This window comes from Chiloscyllium plagiosum, unplaced genomic scaffold, assembly GCF_037043375.1.
Source record: "Chiloscyllium plagiosum isolate Xiang-an unplaced genomic scaffold, Cpla_swu_hap1 HiC_scaffold_1, whole genome shotgun sequence".
NCBI classification, from domain to species: domain Eukaryota; kingdom Metazoa; phylum Chordata; class Chondrichthyes; order Orectolobiformes; family Hemiscylliidae; genus Chiloscyllium; species Chiloscyllium plagiosum.
The window spans coordinates 62,498,971-62,521,056 of record NW_028270139.1 but is presented as its reverse complement, the minus strand read 5'-3'; the positions used below and the strand labels follow the sequence as shown (position 1 = coordinate 62,521,056).

Here is a 22,086-nt window from a genome sequence, read left to right as displayed (position 1 = left end):
TTTCGTTTGAGTAAGTAAATCTTTCTATAGCAGTTAGGCAGGAGGAAGACCTGTAAAATCTGTAGAGTCTCAGCAGATCATCAGGGGATTCCCTCACATAGGCATTTTGTTTTCAGACTATTAAAGAAAAATATAACTTTCCAGTGTTTATTGATTCACAATGTGAGATTCGGCTTATTGACTGGTTTTCTGAAATGAATTGTGTAATCTACACTAATAAAACCAGAAGGCACTAGAGAAACTGAAGAGTCATGCTGGACTCGACACTTAATTCTGTTTCTCTCTCCACAGATGCTACCAGACCTGCTGAGTTTCTGCAGGCCTTTCTATTTTTATTTCACATTTCCAATATCTCCAACATTTTGCTTTTATGCAATTTACAGATTTGTTACATAAAATGTACAATGTAATATAGTATGGTTTATATTTTTTAAAGAAACAAATGCAATGAACTAGTGTGTCTGTCTATAATAGGTTTTCTTTCATGTTACCATGAATTGAAAAAAATATTGTCACCTATGGGTTTCTCAATCCAAAAGGCCCAATTTTTCATTAGCATTATATGGATTCAGCCAAACTTATTCAAACATGGAAGGAATTACTTATTGAAAAGCCATCATGATCAACAAACTTTAGAGTTCAGCATCTTAAGTACTTCACTCCATTGATGGTCTTTGGAAGTCAAAAATGTTAGATGCTTTGAGCAGATACAAAGATCAAATTGGTGATGAATAACATTGGTGGGACTGTGCTGTGGTTTTAGCAATGATCATTGATGATGATCTGCACCAGAATGCATTGATGCCTCATTGACAACCATTAGCACCAACTGTATTCGCTGACATTTACACACTATTTCAGAAAGTCCCTCAAGATTGTTGTATTTATCACAATGTTTGTAAACATTTGTACCATAGTTGGAGAGTCTTTTATTGCCCTGAACATTGCTTGAATAGCTACATGGATGCTGAGTAGGAGGATCTCGTAAGTGTATAAGATGTGAATTCAGTACGCTTTCTGTTAACTTGCAAGAACTGTTTGGGCTTTGAACTAACCTAAGCAAGAGCAACATTGTTTTCACCTCTGCAGTTTGTGTCAGTTCCCCTATTGATTTGTACATAGCCTCATACATCCTCTTTCAAATCATGTTATTCCACTTCAGAAACTGGCAGTGATCCATTATTCTGTCAGTTACTCCAGATAAAAACTAGCCTGATAAAATTAATTCTTATCGATTTACCCTTTAATTGAATGAATTCAATTGCATGGCCAATTTGTGGAGGAACAACCCATGAAATACTAAACACCAGGTGAGAGATTTAGTTTGAATTTGTATAAAAAGAACCAGGATCAGATTTTTTTTCATGAAAACCAGGTAAGAGGACAATGGATAAGCTCTGGAAGATAGAGAGCTGAATATTTTCTGAATGTTTGGAAGCTTTTGCAGAGTGAATTGCCTCAATTAAGATCATAATAAATAGGAGCTGAGGCAGGCAGGACCAATAGGCCAACTCTGCTATTCGATAATATCATAGCTGATCAGGTAGTTGCCTCAAATTCACATTCATGCCTGTGCCCCAAAACCCCTAATCCCCATTGTTAATCAAAAATCTGTTAGCTTGGCCTTGAATATGACATGGCTTCCACTGCCCTTGAGGATTTCAAAGACTAATGACCCTCTGAGAAATGAAATTCCTCCTCAACCCTGTCTTAAATTGTTGATTCCTTATTTTGAAATGGTGCCATTTAGTTCAAAATTTCCATTAAGAGAAGATATTCTATTAGAATCCTCCCTGTCGAGATATCTCAGAATCTGAATTTTTAATAGGATCTCTTCTTGTTCTTTGAAGGTCCAATCAGGATAGGACCAACCTGCTTAATGTTACTTCATAAGATAATCCCTTCATTTCAGGAATTCACCTTGAAATAAAGCCTTCTTAGCAACTTGTAGTGTTGTAGAGTAATAGATGTGCTGCACGGAAACAGACCCTTTGGTCCAACTCGTCCAGATATCCCAACCTAATCTAGTCCCACATGCCAGCACCCAGCCTATATCCCTCCAAACCCTTCCTATTTATGTAGCCATCTGCATGCCTTTTAAATGCTTTAAATGTACCAGCCTCCACCACTTCCTCTGGCAGCTCATTCCATACACACACCACCCTTTGTGTGAAAAAGTTGTCCCTTAGGTCCCTTTTATATTTTTCCCCTTTCACCCTAAACCTATACCCTCTAGCTCTGGACTCCACACCCCAGGGAAAAGACCTTGTCTATTTATCCTATCCATGCCCCTCATGATTTTATAAACCTCGTATAAGGTCAGCCCTCAGCCTCCGCACTCCAGGGAAAACAGCCCTAGCTTATTCAGCCTCTCCCTATAGCTCAAATCCTCCAATCCTGGCAACGTTCTTCTAAAACTTTTCTGAACCCTTTCAAGTTTCTCAACATCCTTCCTATAGGAAGGATACCAGAGTTGAACACTATATTCCAAGAGTGGCCTAACCAGTGTCCTGTACAGCCGCAACATGACCTCCCAACTCCTGTACTCAATACTCTGACCAATAAAGTACTGTACCTGTACACATAGTTTGGTTTGGAGATGAGCTGGAGCTCAGGGATGTACAGAAATGGAGATTCAGACAGCAATGAGTAGCTGATTGGTCTGTGACCTATTGGCCAATCATTAATGAGAATAACCGTATGATTGTCAGTCACAATGTGGTGAGTTCTCAGGTAGTTGAACAGCTTGGGGCTGTGAACAAGATAGCGAGAATCCTTCAGAACTGCACCAGCTCAGGAGCTGTCTCTGTTCCCTGCAGCAAAAGCTACCTTAAGCCTGAAGGAAACCAGTTCATCTTTCCTTTTGATAGTTGGTGTAATCTATGATTTAATTAATCAGTCAGTGACCTTTCTTAAGTGAGAATGAGAGCACTGTGCCTTTTGTAAACTAGTGAAAACATCTGGTGAAGGAAGGCTGGGGAGCAGTATTCTTATTAGTATAAGATCCATCTCAACAGTTCCTGTGAATACAGACCAATGAACTACTTTCCCATTTTTCCCTCCACTCATAACCCCAATTCCTTTTACCTCCAATGTATGTGTAAAGGTAGTTAACGTTTTAACGAATCGAGTTATATGCCAATGGTCCATATGGTTTATCTGTAGCTAGAATCTATATATGTGTAATTAAGTATAGAAAGCTAGTCCATACTTTCGGTCAATTAGGGCCTTAAAAAACAAGTAAATTGGGTAAACTTACTTATTTCTATAAAGTCTTTAACTCGTGTGATGAGTCTGGGAATAGTGGGATGAGTTCCAGCAAGTAACTTCAAGCATAACACACTCTTAACTGATTACAGTTTGCTAACTTGAAAGTGATTAGCTTATGGAGAAAGTGAGGTCTGCAGATGCTGGAGATCAGAGCTGGAAATGTGTTGCTGGAAAAGCGCAGCAGGTCAGGCAGCATCCAGGGAATAGGAGAATCGACGTTTCAGGCATAAGCCCTTCTTCAGTGATTAGCTTATCCCAACCCTCGTTCTTGTTAATTAGTCAATCTTTTATCTGTGCTAATATATCACCTCCGCCCCCAGAACTATCTAGTGCATTGTTGGGCGGCACCTAATTTGAAAACTAAATATGCTACAACTATTTGTACCCTTTTATCTGCCTTATTTATTACATCTTTAAAGAAGTTTAATTAATTTATCGGACATGGTTTCCCTTTGATCACCATGCTAACTCTATCTGATTGTATTATGATTTGCGAAATGCCCTTTTCTTAGTTTCGTCTTTATGAATTCCAGCATTTGATAGATGTTAGACAAACTGGCCTATAGAATCATAGAAACCCTACAGTGTGGAAACAGGCCATTTGGTCCACACGTCTACACTGACCATCTGAAGACTATCCCACCCAGACCCATTCTCCTACCCCTATTACTCTACATTTCCCCAATGTAATAACAATTTCAGCATTTGAAATTTTTGTAATAATATTCTTTACCTTTTATGAGAAATGCCTTAATCTAGGTTCATAGTGATCCCCCAAAAAATCTCAGACACCGGTTTGTGGGCAGTAGGCATCAGTCTGGTCATATATATTGTCTTTGAACAAAAGGATAGTTATGCAATTTGGAGGAATTGGAGCCAGAATATTATGCTCTCACAAGAGAGATATGGAACTCTGTAATAGTGGCTGTGGGATTGGCTTCTGACTTTAACTGAATCAGTATGTAGCACTTAGAACATGTGGATAACAAGCAAAATCAAGAGGCTGTGTCTCTGCTTTCCTGCTTTCTGGTTCTTTCCAAAAATAGCATGTTACGTGTAAAGTTTATCAATTTCCTGGAACTCCATTCTAAGATCTAGGGAATTTTGGAAAAATTACAACTATTACAGTCACTGTCTCTGCAGATGTTTCCTTTAAGACTGCAGTAAGTAAGCTATCAGATCTAGGGGACTTGTTGTTCTTTAGTCCACTGAGTTTTCCTCGTACATTTTTTGGTAGTTTCCTCCCTCTCTTTTTTTGCCCTATTGTTGGAATAATTTTTTGTATTTTCTATGAGGAAACCCGGTTCATAGAATAGAATCCCTGCTATGTGGAAGAAGGCCATTCAACTCATCAAGTTCACACCAACCCTCCGAAGAACCCATCCAGACCCTACCCTATCCCTGTATCCCTGTATTTTCCATGGCTAATCCACACAACTTGGGCATTATGGGTAATTTAGCTTGGCCAATCCACCTAGGCTGCACATCTTTCGACAGTGGGAGGAAACCAGAGCATCTGGAGGAAACCCACGCTGACATGGGGAGAACGTGCAAATTCTACACAGTTGTCCAAGGGTAAAATTGAACCTAGGTCCCTGGTGCTGTGACGCTGGAGTGCTAACCACTGAGCCACTGTGCCAGTTACAAAATGTTTGCTCATGGTCTCTGTCAATGCCTTACTTCTCATTTTTAAATCATCAGTCTCACCTACTTAAAGGCTCGAAACATATTTTAGGTATTTTTAACTTTTCACATATTTACAGAAGCTTTTACAATCTGTTCCTTTTCTGAGTGGGTTCCTCTCATGCTACAATGTCTTCCTTACTGTTCATTTTGTTATCCTTTAGTTTCTAAAATGTGTTCAATCTTCTGGACGACCAGTAGTCTTTGTAGAATTGTATATCTTTTCTTTCAGTTTGAAACCCTTATGACTGCCGTCATTTGAGTTTGAAACACCTAGCTTATAGAACCAGATTTCTCCCCTTCAAACTGAATGTGAAAATCTTCATGGTATGATAACTCTTACTTTGAGGATTCTTAACTATGAGGATTCTAATGAATTCTTCCCATTATACAGAACCAGGTCGAAAACAGCCTGTTCCCAGATTGCATCCAGAATGGATTGTTCTGAGAAAGAATTGTTCCAAATATACTCTATAAACTTGGCCAAGGCTACTTTTTCAGTTCAATGTACACATGTACCATTATTGCTATATCTTTCTGACCGTCCTCAATGATTCCTTGCTTCCTACTCTGTCCCACAGTGTAGTTACTGTCAGTGGGTACACAAACCACTTCAAAGTGTAACTTCCTTCTTTGCTATGTTTTAGTCCTATTCAACTAATCCTACTATTTGATCCTCTGAAGATTATTTCACATTGCTGTCTTGATCTCACCTTTAATAGTATAGCCACCCAAACTCCTGCTATCTTAATGTGCTTCCAAACTGTCAAATACCCTTGACCATTCAGTTCTCAGCCTTGATCACTTTGCAGTCATATCTCTGTAATGGCTGTCATTTAAGGAGTAACTGCAAGTAATGGATTATTGTTTGATCTAGCTTGTTATGAATGCTACAAAAATCCCTTCTGTCTGTCTTTTTGTGCTTTTTTTTCTGCTCTGATTTCATTTGCTGGTGCATTGTTCTGTTTATATGCTCTGTTCCTTCCTGCCATGTTCTGGTTATCATTATCCATGTCGCTACCCTGCACTATTCAGTCTTGTTCTTTCAGTTTGACTTTCTTGTCACCCCACCCTAATCCGCCCCAACTTTGGAGGAAATCTAGTATTCCTCCAGGATCCTGGCAATTTTTCTCTTACTGATTTGTGGGTTAGGAATATCTAACATGCAAAACACAGACCAGGTCCTGTGGATAATGTGTTCCCTATTTTCAATGGAGGACAAAAATCAAATGTCCTTTTGCGTGTCCTTTTTGTCTTATGGTGCAGGGTTGAAAAAGCCAATCAAAATGAGGCCAGGTTGGAGACTTTGCAAAGGACATGAGAGGCTTGCTGAGGAGTCTGGAGCGTAATGATAGGGAAATGAAACATTTTTAAAATGTCACTGTTGGGTGCTGTATTGTAATGTAGATGTTTTAACTGTAATATTCATTATCAGGATTGGTCATTTTAAATGTTAGCTAAAGCTGACACTGAACAGCTTTGTGCATTTGTTCTCATTCACAAGCATGGTATGAGTTGTCTGGATGGCACACAAACCAATATTTTCACTATATCTCAGTGCATGTGGTAATAATAAATCAAATCAAATCAGATCATTCTTTACTCCTCTTTTGCAATGGAGAAGATACCAAAATGCAAGTGAATTGTTGATAAAATGCCCTTCAAACTGTGTTGTCAGCTTGGCAACTGTGCTGTAACTTAAATTGCTCGGGACATTTTAAAAAACAAAATCTGCGGTAGAACCTGTGTACCCTCCTGTGGTGGGGTGGAGTGAAGGCACTCACTCTCACCTTCAAGTGTTGCATATGGACATGGGCTACTTCAATATCTGAGGTGCTGAACATTGTGCAATCATCAACGAACATCCCACTTCTGACCTTTTCTTAATGGAAGGAAGGTCCTTTATTTGCCGTTGGGCCTAGGACACTACCCTGAGGAACTTCAGTAGTGATCTTCAGCTAAGGTAATTGACCTCTAACTATCACAAGCATTTTGCTTAGTTCTAGGTAATCCCCCTAGTTCCCATTGACTTCAGGTTTGCTAAGGCTCCTTGATACCATGCTTCTTTGAATGCTGCATTGATATCATTGGTCTCATTATGTCACTGCTGAAATTAGATTTTTTGGATGTGTGCAGACCAAGACCATAATGAAGTCAGGAGCTTAGGGGCCCTGGTGAAACCCAAACTAAGTGACAGTGAGCAGGTTATTGTTATCAAGTGCTGTTTGATAACACTGTCAATGATGCCTTTCATCTCTTTGCTGATGATCAAGAATAGATAGATTGTCTCTTTTTTTTGTGGCGAGGGCATATCTTGGTAGTTTTCCACATTTCTGGATGCATTCTAATGTTGTCACTGGACTGGAACAGCTTTCCTAGAGTCATGGGTAGTTCTGGAGTATAGATCTTCCGTACCATTACCAGAACATTGTCAGGGCTTTAGTTTTTACAGTATCTAGTGCTTTTGGTTTCTTGATACCAAATGAAGTGAGTTGACTTGGCTGAAGATTTGTGATGCTGGGGAACCTTCGGGGTGCGGCTGAAGTGAATGTTACTCATGACACTTTTCACTGTCAGTTGTTTAAGATGCTTCAGCCTTGTCTTTTATACTGATGTGCTGAGCTCCCCTGTTGTTGAGGATGGGACTATTTATGGCACCTCTTCCTCCAGTACGTTGCTTAATTGTTGACTATCATTCAAATTATACGTATTGCTTTCCTTTATTCTGCATAAGGTGTGGATGTCACTCACTACACTAGCATTTATTGGCATTCTCTCATAGCCCTTGAACTTCTTTGGCTTGCTGGATCATTTCAGAGGGCCGTTAAAGTCTTCTAAATTACTGTGGATCTGGAATCACATGGGCCAGAGCAGTTAAGGGTTTCCCCTTATGTGGATGATATGTGGAGCTGGTAAATGATATGTGGAGCTTGTTCAAGGAGCAACTATTGAGTGTCCTTGATAATTATGTACCTGTCAGGCAGGGAGGAAAGGGTCGTGCGAGGGAGCCGTGGTTTAATAAGGAATTGGAATCCCTTGTTAAATGGAAGAGGGCGACCTATCTCAAGATGAGACGTGAAGGTTCAATTGGGGCGATTGAGAGTTATAGGGTAGCCAGGAAGGACCTGAAGAGAGAGCTAAGAGCAGCAAGGAGAGGACATGAAAGGTCCTTAGTCGGTAGGATTAGGGAAAACCCAAAGGCTTTCTATAGGTATGTTAGGAATAAAAGAATGACTAGGGTAGGAATAGGTCCAGTCAAGGATAGTAGTGGGAAGTTGCGTGTGGAGGCGGAAGAGATTGGGGAGACACTGAATGAATACTTTTCTTCAGTATTTACTCAGGAACAGGGCATTGTCGTCGATGTGAAAACTGAGTCACAAATAAGTAGAATGGATGGCTTTGAGGTATGTAGAGAAGAGGTGTTGGAAATCCTGGAAAAGGTGAAAATAGATAAGTCCCCTGGGCCTGATGGCATTTATCCTAGGATTCTCTGGGAAGCAAGGGAGGAGATTGCAGAGCCATTGGCCTTGATTTTTATGTCCTCTTTGTCTACAGGAGTAGTGCCAGAAGACTGGAGGATAGCAAATGTGGTTCCCTTGTTCAAAAAGGGGAGTAGGGATAACCCTAGTAACTATAGGCCGGTGAGTCTCACTTCTGTTGTGGGCAAAGTCTTAGAGAGAATTGTAAGGGATAGGATTTATGCACATCTGGATAGGAATAATGTGATCAAGGATAGTCAGCATGGTTTTGTGAAGGGCAGGTCGTGCCTCACAAACCTTATTGAATTCTTTGAAAAGGTGACGAAGGAGGTTGATGAGGGGAAAGCGGTAGATGTGGTATATATGGATTTTAGTAAGGCGTTTGATAAGGTTCCCCATGGTAGGCTACTGCAGAAAATACGGAGATATGGCATTGAGGGTGAGTTGGAGGTTTGGATTAGGAATTGGCTGGATGGAAGAAGACAGAGGGTAGTAGTTGATGGCAAAGTTTCTTCATGGAGTGCCGTCACTAGCGGTGTTCCGCAAGGATCTGTTTTGGGACCATTGCTGTTTGTCATTTTTATAAATGACCTGGAAGAGGGGTTAGAAGGTTGGGTGAGCAAGTTTGCGGATGATACGAAAGTCGGAGGAGTTGTTGACAGTGAGGAAGGATGTGGCAGGTTACAGCAGGATATAGAGAAGCTGCAGAGCTGGGCAGAAAGGTGACAAATGGAATTCAATGTAGCTAAGTGTGAGGTGATTCACTTTGGGAAGAATAACAAAAAGATGGGGTACTGGGCTAATGGTCGGATACTTGGTAGTGTGGATGAGCAGAGGGATCTTGGTGTCCATGTACACAGATCTCTGAAAGTTGCCACCCAGGTAAATAGTGCGGTGAGGAAGGCATATGGCGTACTGGCTTTTATTGGTAGAGGACTTGAGTTCCGGAGTCCTGAGGTCATGATGCAGTTGTATAAGACTCTGGTGCGGCCGCATCTGGAATATTGTGTGCAGTTTTGGTCGCCATACTATAGGAAGGATGTGGAGGCACTGGAACGGGTGCAGAGGAGGTTTACCAGGATGTTGCCTGGTATGGAAGGAAGATCGTATGAGGAAAGACTGAGACACTTGGGGCTGTTTTCATTAGAGAAAAGAAGGTTTAGGGGTGACTTGATTGAGGTGTACAAGATGATTAGGGGGTTAGATAGGGTTGACAGTGTGAACCTTTTCCCGCGTATGGAGTCGGGTATTACAAGGGGGCATAGCTTTAAATTAAGGGGGGGTAGATATAGGACTGAAGTTAGGGGTAGGTTCTTCACTCAGCGAGTCGTAAGTTCATGGAATGCCCTGCCAGTAGCAGTGGTGGACTCTCCCTCTTTATGGGCATTTAAGCGGGTATTGGATAGGTATATGGAGGATAGTGGGTTAGTATAGGTTAGGTGGGCTTGGATCGGCGCAACATCGAGGGCCAAAGGGCCTGTACTGCGCTGTATTCTTCTATGTTCTATGTTCTATGTTCTCTGAAGGATATTACTGAACCTGATGGGCTTGTAGAATAATTGGTGGCAGGTTCATGGTCACCCATTACAGACACTAGATTTCCATCCCAGATTTATTACCTGAATTTAAATTGCACCAGATGATGTGGTGGAATTTGGGCCAGTATCCTGAGAGCATTAGTCTGGTTTTCTAAATTACCAACAACATCACTTACTGTGTGTAGCAGGACTGAAGGACAGAACTGATTAGTTAGTTGTGGGATCATTTGATTATATCTGTCATATGTTGCTTTTGCTGTTCTGAATGCAGATAGTCTGTTTTTTTAACTTCACTAGATTGGCACTTTATTTTTAGATATACCATGTGCTTGCATGCCGTTCTACACTCTTTGACCAAAGGTTGAGCCCCTGGGTTGATGATAATGGGGGATATGCCAGGCTTAAAGTTATGTTTTCTTGGTTGAATGCAGTTCTTCTGCAGCTGATCCATCATACTTCTTGCTTGCCCAGTTTTGTGTTGCGAGATCTGTTGAAGTCGTAACCTGTGTAGGAAATATACGTAACACAATGGTAGATTATGATGGACAGCAGTCATAATGTTTAATTCTAATGTCCTTCTCTAACCTTTCCCATTCTGTCAAAGTCTCAATGGCCTGAAAAGCTAACTTCCTGCCTCCACTAATGATGAGATGTTGAGTACCTCCAGTATTTTTTTTGGGTTTCACATTTCCATATGTTCATATTTCATTAGTGCATTATTTTGCTATTGTAAGAGCCAATGACAAATGGACAGGCCTTTAATTTGGAACAAATATTGTTCTTGGACTTTGATGTTTCTGTGACTCATTAGTGAATATGTGGAATATGTCTAATGATTCGCTGTTATATATCCAATTGACAAGTTTGAGATTGATAGTTGTATGAGGGGATCAGAACAAGTCAAATGGGTGGTTCAGAAAGCTGCAGATGGATCTTAATATTGATCAGTGAATGACTGGCTACCTTAGAACAGTTGCCAGCAACATGAGTCATGAAGGAGTGAGTGCCTAATGACCCCCAGAAGTGAAAAAGGGTTAAAGCAGTCAATGAGTATCAACTGGGAGAATCTAGTCACCATGGATAATGCCTCTGTGTGAGTCCTGGCTACAATTTTAAATTTGATTTTATTTATTAATCTTCTGCAGTTTGTCACATTTGGTTTCTCAACCCAGTTTGATAGAGCTTCTAATTCTGCCTCTCTAGGGTCTAAGAAGTATAGAAGTGACTGAAAGTTTTGAACAGATGTCACTGGCTCACATAGCAACAAGTTTAATCTGTGTAAAAGCAGGAAACAGATTTTCCATTTCAGCCAGCGCTGTCAAATTTTGAAACTGAAAGTAACAGTGAACCCACCAAACTAATGCTCATTTGTATTCAATATCAGGTGGCTAACATTTTTGGTGTTAATCATTTCAGTTGATATCCAATATGATCATATTTAACAAAGAAGTGGATTTTTAAAAGTCAGGAATTAAATTGTATAACTTGTATAAATTTAAAATTTCCATTTTCTTAATCAATTAACTCGAATATGTAGTTTGGTCTTGCTCATCATGCCTCAAGGCAACGACCCAATCACTAGATCTGGTGTAGAGAAGGATCATAAGCTTACTTGTGATGTCGTAGCGAAGGTTGGAAAACCTGCCTGCTTGGCTGGATGTTGTTGATTTTCTGAAGCTGTTGGGATTTAGAGCTGTTATGACACAGGGTAAACCCTCCTCCTTAATTTAAAACCAGCAACACCGAAATGATTTATCCCGTGCAGTAATATGTAAGAATCGAGTGGCTAAGAGCTATTTAAAGTAAAATTTAACAACTTTATTTCTTAAAGTATAACAGAGAACAATTAACTAATCACTATTCCTTACTCTAACTTATCTGTTACCTTCCCTTCTATAATACTAGTCCGATAAACTCCCAACTGAGATTTACAAAACAACACTTCTTATCTCAAAACCAGGCAGCTGTTGGTTCTTGCCTTCGGATCTTCCTGTGTCTTTTCTCCTTGTTAGAAATTTTTGTATTACAGGTTACAGATTGAAAAGGGACTTTTAAGAGAGATGCTTTTTCAAGCAGTCTGGTATATGCTATGTTTGGCAGTTCTCCCCTCAATTGTTAAATTTTCCCCAGTCTTATACTCCAGAGCATAGGATAGTGTCATTGGCTTTTAAGGTTGTCAATATACTCAATTCAAACTTGCTTGGAGTTTGATGTGTTTCGGGTATAATTTAAACTGATTGGCCAAATTTGAATTTTGTTTTTGTTTCCAAGCAACAAACTAATTGAGTGGTTTGACCCAGTGTTACATTGTTACCACTTCTCAGTACACATGGTGCTGGGTCTGGGAGTTCTGCTTAACTCTCTTAAAGGCATACCTACATCTTCATAACAGAACTAAGGAAACTCTTCTTCAAAGCGTCCCTGAAGCTTTAAAAGATGTGACATGCTGATCATATTTCATCTGCAAATAGTAATGCACTCACCACGCAAAGGTTAGGTGCCCTGCTGTTGAGTTTCTTTGTCAGTGGTTTTACAACAGCATTTTTTGTATGAGAAATTTGGAAGATGATCTATGAGCTAGTTGAGGGGAGGGGAGCGATTTTTTTAATATATAGGAATTTGAATGCTCATCCATATGTAAATAGTATGATCTGTTGGTATGCACCTTGTAACTAATAGGAACAAAGTGGGGCATGGCTCCTCTTTTGATGTGCCTTTAGAGGATCTGGTCTCTCTCATTATCACCTTGAACTCTGGTTTGATCTTCAGTTCCATGTGAAGATGATGGCTCTGACCAGCAACCTCTGTCAGAGCCAGTCTTCTTTTTGACTTTGTGCCAGCCAGTTTGATTGCTTAGACTGACCTAAATCAAACTGAGAGATGGCAGAAAAGGCAGACCCAGTGCACTTCTCCCTGCATGGTTATATGTCAAGCCAACGATTTTGTACTTGCCTAACGCCCATATCCTATCCCAACATTTGTCCTGTCATCAACATTTCTAAATATGTCTGTCGGCTTAGGTTCAGAGTTGATAAAATGTTAGAAATTGTGAAAGAAAAGGAGGCTGTTCAGCCCCGGTCTACAATTAGTTTGTCCCAAGATTATTTTGTGTTACTGGTTTTCAAATATTTGACCTTTTCCTGTCCAAATAATATTCCTGTTCTCTATTTAATGTTTTGTGATTAGGCATCTATTATCAATACCCTGCAGCTCATGAAGTGGTGTTTCATTCTGCCACATCCAATCTTAGACTCCTTATTCCACCACTCAAACATGATTGCACTGTTTACCCACAGTTAAGGACCTGGGTTTCACTGGCCCATTTTGTTCATTTGCTTCTTCCTTAGTGGTCTGTCCCAATAGCTCCTGCAGCTTCCAGCTTTGCAGAAAATGTTGCTCTATGTACCTTCCCCCTCCCCATCCCCTTACTAAATTCTCTAGCCTGCTCTTCTTAACCTCCAATCCCCAAGTTTCCTCTCCATTCCATTTCAAAGCTACTCTCTATCTCTCTGTTTTTAGGTTTTGGAATGGAAGATCAAATTCCTTTCTCATCACACCCAATGCCCCTTTGACCTTTTGATTATTGTTGGCATGCCTACTCTCTGGGATGACAGATGGACAGTAGATGATAATCTGCCGATTTCTTTGGTCCTATTTGATCTGATACTGAGAGTTCATGGGCTTCAGAGTCAATGCTGAGGACTCGTAGGGCCATTTTCTCCGAACTGTGTACTACGCTAATGGGTGGTATACAAAGTTAGCTGGTGTGTGTTTTTTTTATTTTGCAGGTTGTTATGTAAAATTATATTAATGGTATTTGGAGAATTCAACAGTTTAAATAATCCAGATAATTGAGTTGGAGGATGTGACACAATCCTGTACTCCATTTCAAAATTCTAGATGTATCAATAATTTTAGGGTGGCACAGTGGCTAAGTCGTTAGCACTGCTGCCTCACAGCATCAGGAATCTGGGTTCAATTCCACCCTCTGGTGACTGTGTGTGGAGTTTGCGCATCTTCCCCTTGACTGTGCTGGTTTTCTCTGGGAGCTCCGGTTTCCTCCCACAGTCCAAAGCTGTGCGCGTTAGATGGATTGGCCATGCTAAATTGCCCATGGTGTGCAGGCTGGGATAGGATATGGGCGTTAGTCAAGTACAAAATCGTTGGCTTGACATATAACCATGCAGGCATTTTCCAGACCTGGGACAAGACTTCCTCTACTCTGTTCATTTTGCCTCTGTTCCAACGAGATTGGTCTGGCAAGCAAGCACTTTCAGTTTGCCCAAAGGTGCCAAACAGAACGTGAAACTATGCGACCATTTTTTTGGTCTTGTCCACTGAAGCATTTTTATACCAGTCAGATTCCCAGACTAACAGTTTATATGACACTACTTATGCATGTACTCACTTCTGGTAGCAATGTCCTCTGGGTTACTTTTTGACTGAGATGTTAATTAGCTGTGACCACCTGAGCGTATACCTTGTGAAGTGTATAAACACGCCGATCATAAGATAGGAGTGAATCCACATGCTTTTCACTGCTTCTGAGATGATATTCCCACATATTCAAAAACTCTGATACCTTTATTTTGAGATTGATGTTACTGGAAGGTAGCTGGAAATCCAAACTATTGCCGAGCATTAGTTGACATTATTGTGAGTTTGTTAATAAGAATATTAGGGGAATGAAGTTTTAAAATATGTGTCATTAGAAATGTGGTAATATTTAGACATCTGAAAAATTGGCAAGTTATTTGTGAAGAAAACAAACCTTCAACAAGAAGTGGATAAAAATAGAATTTCCTTTCTCTGAAACCTTCTCCAGAAGTTGTTGAATTTTATACTTTTGCACTTATCGAACTGGTTGTTATTTGAAGTGTTGGCATGTGTAGTTTATTATCTTTACATTAACTCTGACTTGCTAAAGTGAACATTAAGTAGCAGCAGTAATAAATATACAATAATGTTTATAAATTCTCAGCCTATATTCCTTTTTTATGCCTTTAAGGGGCACCACAATAAAATGCTCCAGCTAACAGCTTGGATTTGTGTAGCACCTACAACACACACAAGATCTGTCCAGGCCATTTCAGCAGAGTGGGTACCAACCATAAAGGTTAAAACATTAATAAGATTCTGGATGTCAGTTTGCTCACTGAGCTGGAAGTTTCATTTTCAGATGCTTCATCACCATACAAGGTAACGTCATCAGTGAGCCTCCGGTCAAGCACTGGCGGTATGGTCTGCTTTTTATTTATGTGTTTAGGTTTCCTTGGGTTGGTGATGTCATTTCCGGTTCTTTTTCTCAAGGTGGAGTAAATGGGATCCAAGTCAATGTGTTTGTTGGTAGAGTTCCAGTTGGAGTGCCATGCTTCTAGGAATTCTCGTGCGTGTCTTTGTTTGGCATATCCTAGGATGGATGTGTTGTCCCAGTTGAAGTGGTGTCCTTCCTCATCTGTATGTAAAGATACTAGTGGGAGTGGGTCAAACATTCGAAAATGAACCTTCCAGCTCAGCGACCAAACTTACATCTAGAATCTCAACCTGAGCTACAAATCTTCTCAAAACACATTTACAAGATTGACTAAACCTTGCTGAAAGGGGAGTGTTTAAGGATGATCATGAAGGAGGAGAAGCTGTTCCAGAGGCTAAAAATGTTTTGGGGAAGGAATGATATCCTCACCATTGTGTTCTAACAGATTGAGAAATTTGAAAAATTTGGGTTCAGAGATTGGGTGGTGATGTGCTATGTTCTCCCAAGGGTTGTATGGCTTTAGCGGTGGAGAGGGGAAAATATTATAAGTTCCTTAACAGAGACTTTAGATTTGTGACATTTTAGGGACCAGAAGCCTATATAGGTTCAAGAGTATAATGGTAACAGTGAGCTGGACTGAGTGCTGGATATAGACTGTAGACTTTCAGATAAGCTAAAGGTTATGATGGATAGGAGAGTGGGAGGCTAACCAAGGTAGCATTAAAATAGTTGAAGTAATAAAGACATGGATGAAGATTCTAGCTGATGGACTGATGTAAGGGCAGAGATGGGTGGTGTTACAGAGTGGAAGTGGGCAGTTTTGTGATATAGTGGATATAGGGTCAGAAGCTCAATACTGAGGCAAATAGGAAACCAGAGTATCAGGATTGCAAGATGGTGAACAGGGTAGTTTGAGTGTCATTGCGAGAGGGAGCATGCAGTCTGTGGAAATGATATCAGGTTTGTTAAGTGGGCAGCATGGTGGCTCAGTGGTTAGCATTGCTGCTTCACAGCAGCAGAGACCTGGGTTTGATTCCAACCTTGGGTGACTCTCTTTGTGGAGTTTACACATTCTCCCCGTATCTGTGGATTTCTGCCGGTGCTCCAGTAATCCCTCTCGGTCCAAAATGTGCAAGTTAGGTAGATTGGCCATGCTAAATTGCCCATCGGGTTCAGGGATGTGTAAGTTAGGTGTATTAGCCATGGGAAATGCAGGGTTACAGGGATAGGGTAGGGGGATATGTTTGGGTGGGAGGGTCTTCAGAGGGCTGGTGTAGACATGTTGGGATGAATGGCCTGTTTCCACACTGTAGGAATTCTATGATTGATTAGTCTTTTTCTGTGTAAGAAATTGTGGCTGTTTCAGGACTAGAATTTTGATGATTGGGGGTTGGGCGAATCAAGTGGATAGGTAGAACTTGGTGTTGTCTGTCTATATGTGGATCTGATCCCTATCTTCTGATGATTTTGTCAAAGTGTAACATTGAGATAATAAAATGGAAGGGGCTAAGAAGGTTTCCTTGAGGTAACTAGGGTTGATAATGCAGGAGCAGAAAGAGAAGTTTTGACAGGAGATACAGAAGAAGTGGGGGAAATAAAAGAAAAACTCTTGACTTCTTTAATAGGGATTTTAAATTTGTGGAAATAGTTCATGGATTTGGTAACCAGCTTGTTCAGGGCCAATATGGATGTCCCTGGATGGGCCAGCATTAGTTCCATCCCTGATTGCTACCTGAACTGTGTGGCTTACGAGGACCATTTCAGAGAACAATTAAGAATCAACCACATTGATGTGAGTCTGGAGTCACATATAGGCCAGATGAGGTAAGGATGGCAGAATTCCTTCCTTAAAGGTGGTTAAGTGAACCAGATGAGTTTTTAGACCATTAGCCTAGCTCTTCACTCCAGCTTTTCCTTGACCCAAATTACTTGGAATGAAATTTTCATAGAGGATTGTGTGAAGAGCCACGTGAAAGTTTAAATAAAGGTCAGTCACAGGAGATGTAATGTGCTATTCAAACTGTTTCAATGCCATGACATGGAAAGAAACCTAACTGGAGTGGTTGCCGTATGGAATAACAGGAACGATTGCGTGGATTCCGGCAGTAATAATATTTACATGAACTTGCACCGGAAAAGGGAATTCAGAGAACACTTGGTAGCTGGCAGGGATTGAGGGATTAAAGTTTGATTTTGTAAAGAGGCCGAAGACAGACAGAGGTTTTCCAAGTGACTGGAGTATTGTCTGAGGAAGGGAAACCTCAACAATGTCAGTTCACATGTTGGGCAGGAAGGAGCGTCGGGTGTTTAGTTATTTTATGACAAATAATTTTGAAACTCTCAGAGATGTATGACACAGAGCACCAAAAGGGCGGGGTGTGGGAGGGGGCTATTCTTGGTGGAAAGAGAAACTTGAATAAGATGCTGGTTCAGGACTTGTTTAGGGGAGCTTCGGAGTGGTTTTGGTCATGAAAGAAAGAATATGATAAAAGCATTTAACTAGATGGTCTCAATTTTAATCACAAAGAAGTTCCATGAGCTTTTTGCATTTACTGGTTGGTGATGAAAGCTGAAGAGAAGTGTTTAAAATGAGTCAGTTATGGAGTATAAAATCAAGCTTCTCTCTACTGCAAAGTCATCCTAAGATGCAAAGACATCTGATGTTGTCAGATGTCGCATCTCACTGGGTAGCACAATGGAAATCAAGGCCTGCTTTTCCCACGGTCATCATAAAGGTTAAAGATTTCCCAATTTACCTGACTTTTTAGATCCAAATCGACAAAAAACATGGACCAGGTTTCTGTACACAGTACGAATTAATTCTTAGTGACAACAAACCAGGTTGTGTAGTAGATAGTGAAGAAGATTATCTCTGAGTACAACAATGTGGGTGGCACGGTGGCACAGTGGTTAGCACTGCTGCCTCATAGCGCCAGAGACCCGGGTTCAATTCCCGCCTCAGGCGACTCTCTGTGTGGAGTTTGCACATTCTCCCCGTGTCTGCGTGGGTTTCCTCCGGGTGCTCCGGTTTCCTCCCACAATCCAAAAATGTGCAGGTTAGGTGAATTGGCCTGGCTAAATTGCCCGTAGTGTTAGGTGAAGGGGTAAATGAATGGGTCGGGTGGTATGCGGGCCGGTGTGGACTTGTTGGGCCGAAGGGCCTGTTTCCACACTGTAAGTAATCTAATCTAATCTAATAAGGACCTTGATCAAATGGGCCAATGGGCCAAGGTGTGGCAGATGGAGCAAATTTAGTTAAATGTAAGTTGTATTTTGGTAAGGCAAACCAGGGTAGGACTGAGACAATTAATGGTAAGACCCTTCCTTGGTAAGGCAAATTTTCTTGAAAGTGGAGTTACACATAGTCAGGGAGGGGAAGAAAGCATTTGGTACGCTTGCCTTCAGTGATCAAGTACATGAGTTGGGATGCCATTGTTGCGGCATGGTTGGTTTGGCCACTTTGAGAATACTGTGTACAATTCTGGTGACGCTGCTACAGGAAGTATGTTGTTAAACTTGAGAGGGTGCAGAAAAGATTCACAAGAATGTTGCCTGGATTGGAGGGCTTGAGCTAAAGGGAGAGGCTGCACAGGCTGGAGCTTTTTTCCATGAAGTGTCGGAGGCTGAGGGGTGACCTTTATAGAGACTTACAAAATCATGAAGGGCATGGATAGAGTAAATAGCCAAGGTCTTTTTCCTCGGCTGGGAGAGGGCATAAGTTTTGGAAGATGGAAAAGATTTAAAAGGGACCTGAGGGGGTAACCTTTTCACACAAAAGGTGGTGCGTGTATAGAATGAGCTGCCAGAGGAAGTGGTAGAAGCTGGTACAATTACGATGTTTAAAAGGCATCTGGATGCATATATGAATAGGAAGGTTTAGAGGGTAAATAGGACCAGGTCAGATTGGGATGTCTGGTGGATACGGATGAGTTAGACCAAGGTTTGTGTTTCTGAGCTGTATTACTCTCTATGACTGAGAGGGACCAGCAGGACGTCATTGTCCACATTTGAACCAAAAACATAGGAAGGGAAAAGAATGAGATTATGAAGGGGCAATACAGAAAGTTAGGCAGGAATTTAAAAAGGAGATCCTCGAGAGTAGTAATATCTGGATTACTCCTGGTGCTGCGAGCTAGTGAGGGCAGGAATAGGAGGATAGAGCAGGTGAATGCATAGCTGAGGAGCTGGTGTATGGGAGAAGGATTCACATTTTTGGATCATTGGAATCTCTTCTGAAGTGACCTTTACAAGAAGGATGGATTACACATGAAGTGGAAGGGGGCTAATATACTGGCAGGGGGATTTGCTAGAGCTGCTTGTGAGGATTTAAACTGTTGGGTGGGGAGGGGGGGGGGTTACCCAAGGAGATAGTGAGGAAAGAAATCAATCTGAGACTGGTGCAGTTGAGAACAACGGCGAGTCAAACAGTCAGGGCAGGCAGGGATAAAGCAGAGAACAAGGTAGGACTGATAAATTAAACTGCATTTATTTCAATGCAAGAAGCCTAACATGGAAGGCAGATGAACTCAGGGCATGGTTAGGAACATGGGACTGGGATATCATAGCAATTACGGAAACGTGGCTCAGGGATGGACAGGACTGGCAGCTTCACGTTCCAGGATACAAATGCTACAGGAAGGATAGAAAGGGAGGCAAGAGAGGAGGGGGAGTGGCATTTTTAATAAGGGATAGCATTACACTGTATTGAGGGAGGATATTCCCGGAAGTATATCCAGGGAAGTTATTTGGGTGGAACTGAGAAAGAAGAAAGGGATGATCACCTTTATTGGGATTGTATTATAGAGCCCCTAATAGTCAGTGAGAAATTGAGAAACAAATTTGTCAGGAGATCTGTTATCAGTAAAATTAATAGGGTGGTTATAGTAGGGGATTTTAACTTTCCAAACATAGACTGGGACTGCCATAGTGTTAAGGGTTTATATGGAGAGGAATTTAAGTGTGTACCAGGAAATTTTCTGATTCAGTATGTGGATGTACCTTCTAGAGAAGGTACAAAACTTGACCTACCCTTGGGAAATAAGGCAGGGCAGGTGACTGAGGTGTCAGTGAGGGAGCACTTTAGGGCCAGCGACCATAATTCTACTAGTTTTTAAATTGTGATGGAAAAGGATAGATCAGATCTAAAAGTTGAAGTTCTAAATTGGAGGAAGGCTAATTTTGACGGTATTAGGCAAGAACTTTTAAAAGCTGATTGGGTGTAGATATTCACAGGTAAAGGGACGGCTGGAAAATGGGAAGCCTTCAGAAATGAGATAACGAGAGTCCAGAGAATGTATATTCCTGTTAGGATGAAAGGAAAGGCTGATGGGAATGCTGGATGACTAAAGAAATTGAGTGTTTAGTTAAGAAAAAGAAGGAAGCATATGTCAAGCATAGACCGGATAGATCAAGTGAATTCTTAGAGTATAAAGGCAGTAGGAGTATGCCTAAGAGGGAAATCATGAGGGCAAAAGGTGGACGAGATAGCTTTGGCAAATTGGGTTAAGGAGAATCCAAAGGGTTTTTACAAATACATTAAAGATAAAAGGGTAACTAGGGAGAGAATAGGGCTCCTCAAAGATCAGCAAGGCGGCCTTTGTGTGCAGCTGCAAGAGATGGCGGAGATACTAAATGAGTATTTCGCGTCTGTGGAGAAGGACATTGAAGATATCGAATGTAGGAAAATAGATGGTGACATCTTGAAAAATGTCCATATTACAGAGGAGGAAATGCTGCATGTCTTAAAACACATAAAAGTGGATAAATCCCCAGGACCTTTAACAGGTGTACCCTAGAACTTTGTGGGAAGCTAGGGAAATGATTGCTGGGCCCCTTTCTTTGATACTTATATCATCATCGATAGTCACGGTGAGGCATCAGAAGACTGGAGGTAGGTTAATGTGGTGCCATTATTTAAGAAAGTTGATAAGGACAAGTTAGGGGACTATAGACTGGTGAGCCTGACGTTGGTGGTGGGTAAGATGCTGGAGAGAATCCTGAGGGGACAGGATTTACATATCTGGAAAGGCAAGGACTGATTAGGGACAGTCAACATGGCTTTGTGCGTGGGAAATCATGTCTCACAAACTTGTTTGAGTTTTTTGAAAAAGTGACAAAGAGGATTGATGAGGGCAGAGCGGTGGATGTGATCTATATGGACTTCAGTAAGATGTTCGACAAGGTTCCCCATGGAAGACTGGTTAGCAAGGTTAGATCTCATTGAATACAAGGAGAACTAGCCATTTAGATACGGAACTGGCTCAAAGGTAGAAGACAGAGGGCGGTAGTGGAGGGTTGTTTTTCAGACTGGAGGCCTATGACCAGTCGAGTGCCACAAGGATCGGTGCTGGGTCCACCAGTTTTTGTCATTTACATAAATGAATCGGATGTGAATATAAGAGGTTTAGTTAGTAACTTTGCAGATGATACCAAAATTGGAGGTGTAATGGACAGTGAAGAAGGTAACCTCAGGTTATAACGGGATCTTGATCACATGGGCCGATGGGCTGAGAAGTGGCAGATGGAGTTTAATTTGGATAAATGTGAGGTGCTGCATTTCTGGAAAGCAAATCTTAGCAGGACTTATACACTTAATGGTAAGGTCCTAGGGACTGTTACTGAACAAAGAGACCTTGGAGTGCAGGTTCATAGCTCCTTGAAAATAGAGGCGCAGGTGAATAGGATAGTGAAGAAGGTGTTTGGTATGCTTTCTTTTATTGGTCAGAGGATTGAGTACAGGAGTTGTGAGGTCATGTTGCGGCTGTACAGGACATTGGTTAGGCCACTTTTGGAATATTGCATACAATTCTGGTCTTCTTCCTATGGGAATGCTGTTGTGAAACTTGAAAGGGTTCAGAAAAGA

The 22,086-nt window shown here is 41.2% G+C and overlaps 1 protein-coding gene and 1 long non-coding RNA gene across 6 annotated transcripts in view; one reads left to right on the top strand and one right to left on the bottom strand.

The window, feature by feature from the left end:
• The window catches only part of arap2 (ArfGAP with RhoGAP domain, ankyrin repeat and PH domain 2), a 311,926-nt gene that overhangs the window by 23,106 nt on the left and 266,734 nt on the right, over positions 1-22,086 (top strand). The window lies entirely within an intron of this gene.
• Positions 10,368-22,086, bottom strand: part of LOC148152129 (uncharacterized) — a 170,644-nt gene continuing 158,925 nt past the window's right edge. Inside the window, exon 3 of the long non-coding RNA XR_015757170.1 lies at positions 10,368-10,473. This is a non-coding gene — a long non-coding RNA (uncharacterized LOC148152129). The remainder of the gene's footprint in view (positions 10,474-22,086) is intronic.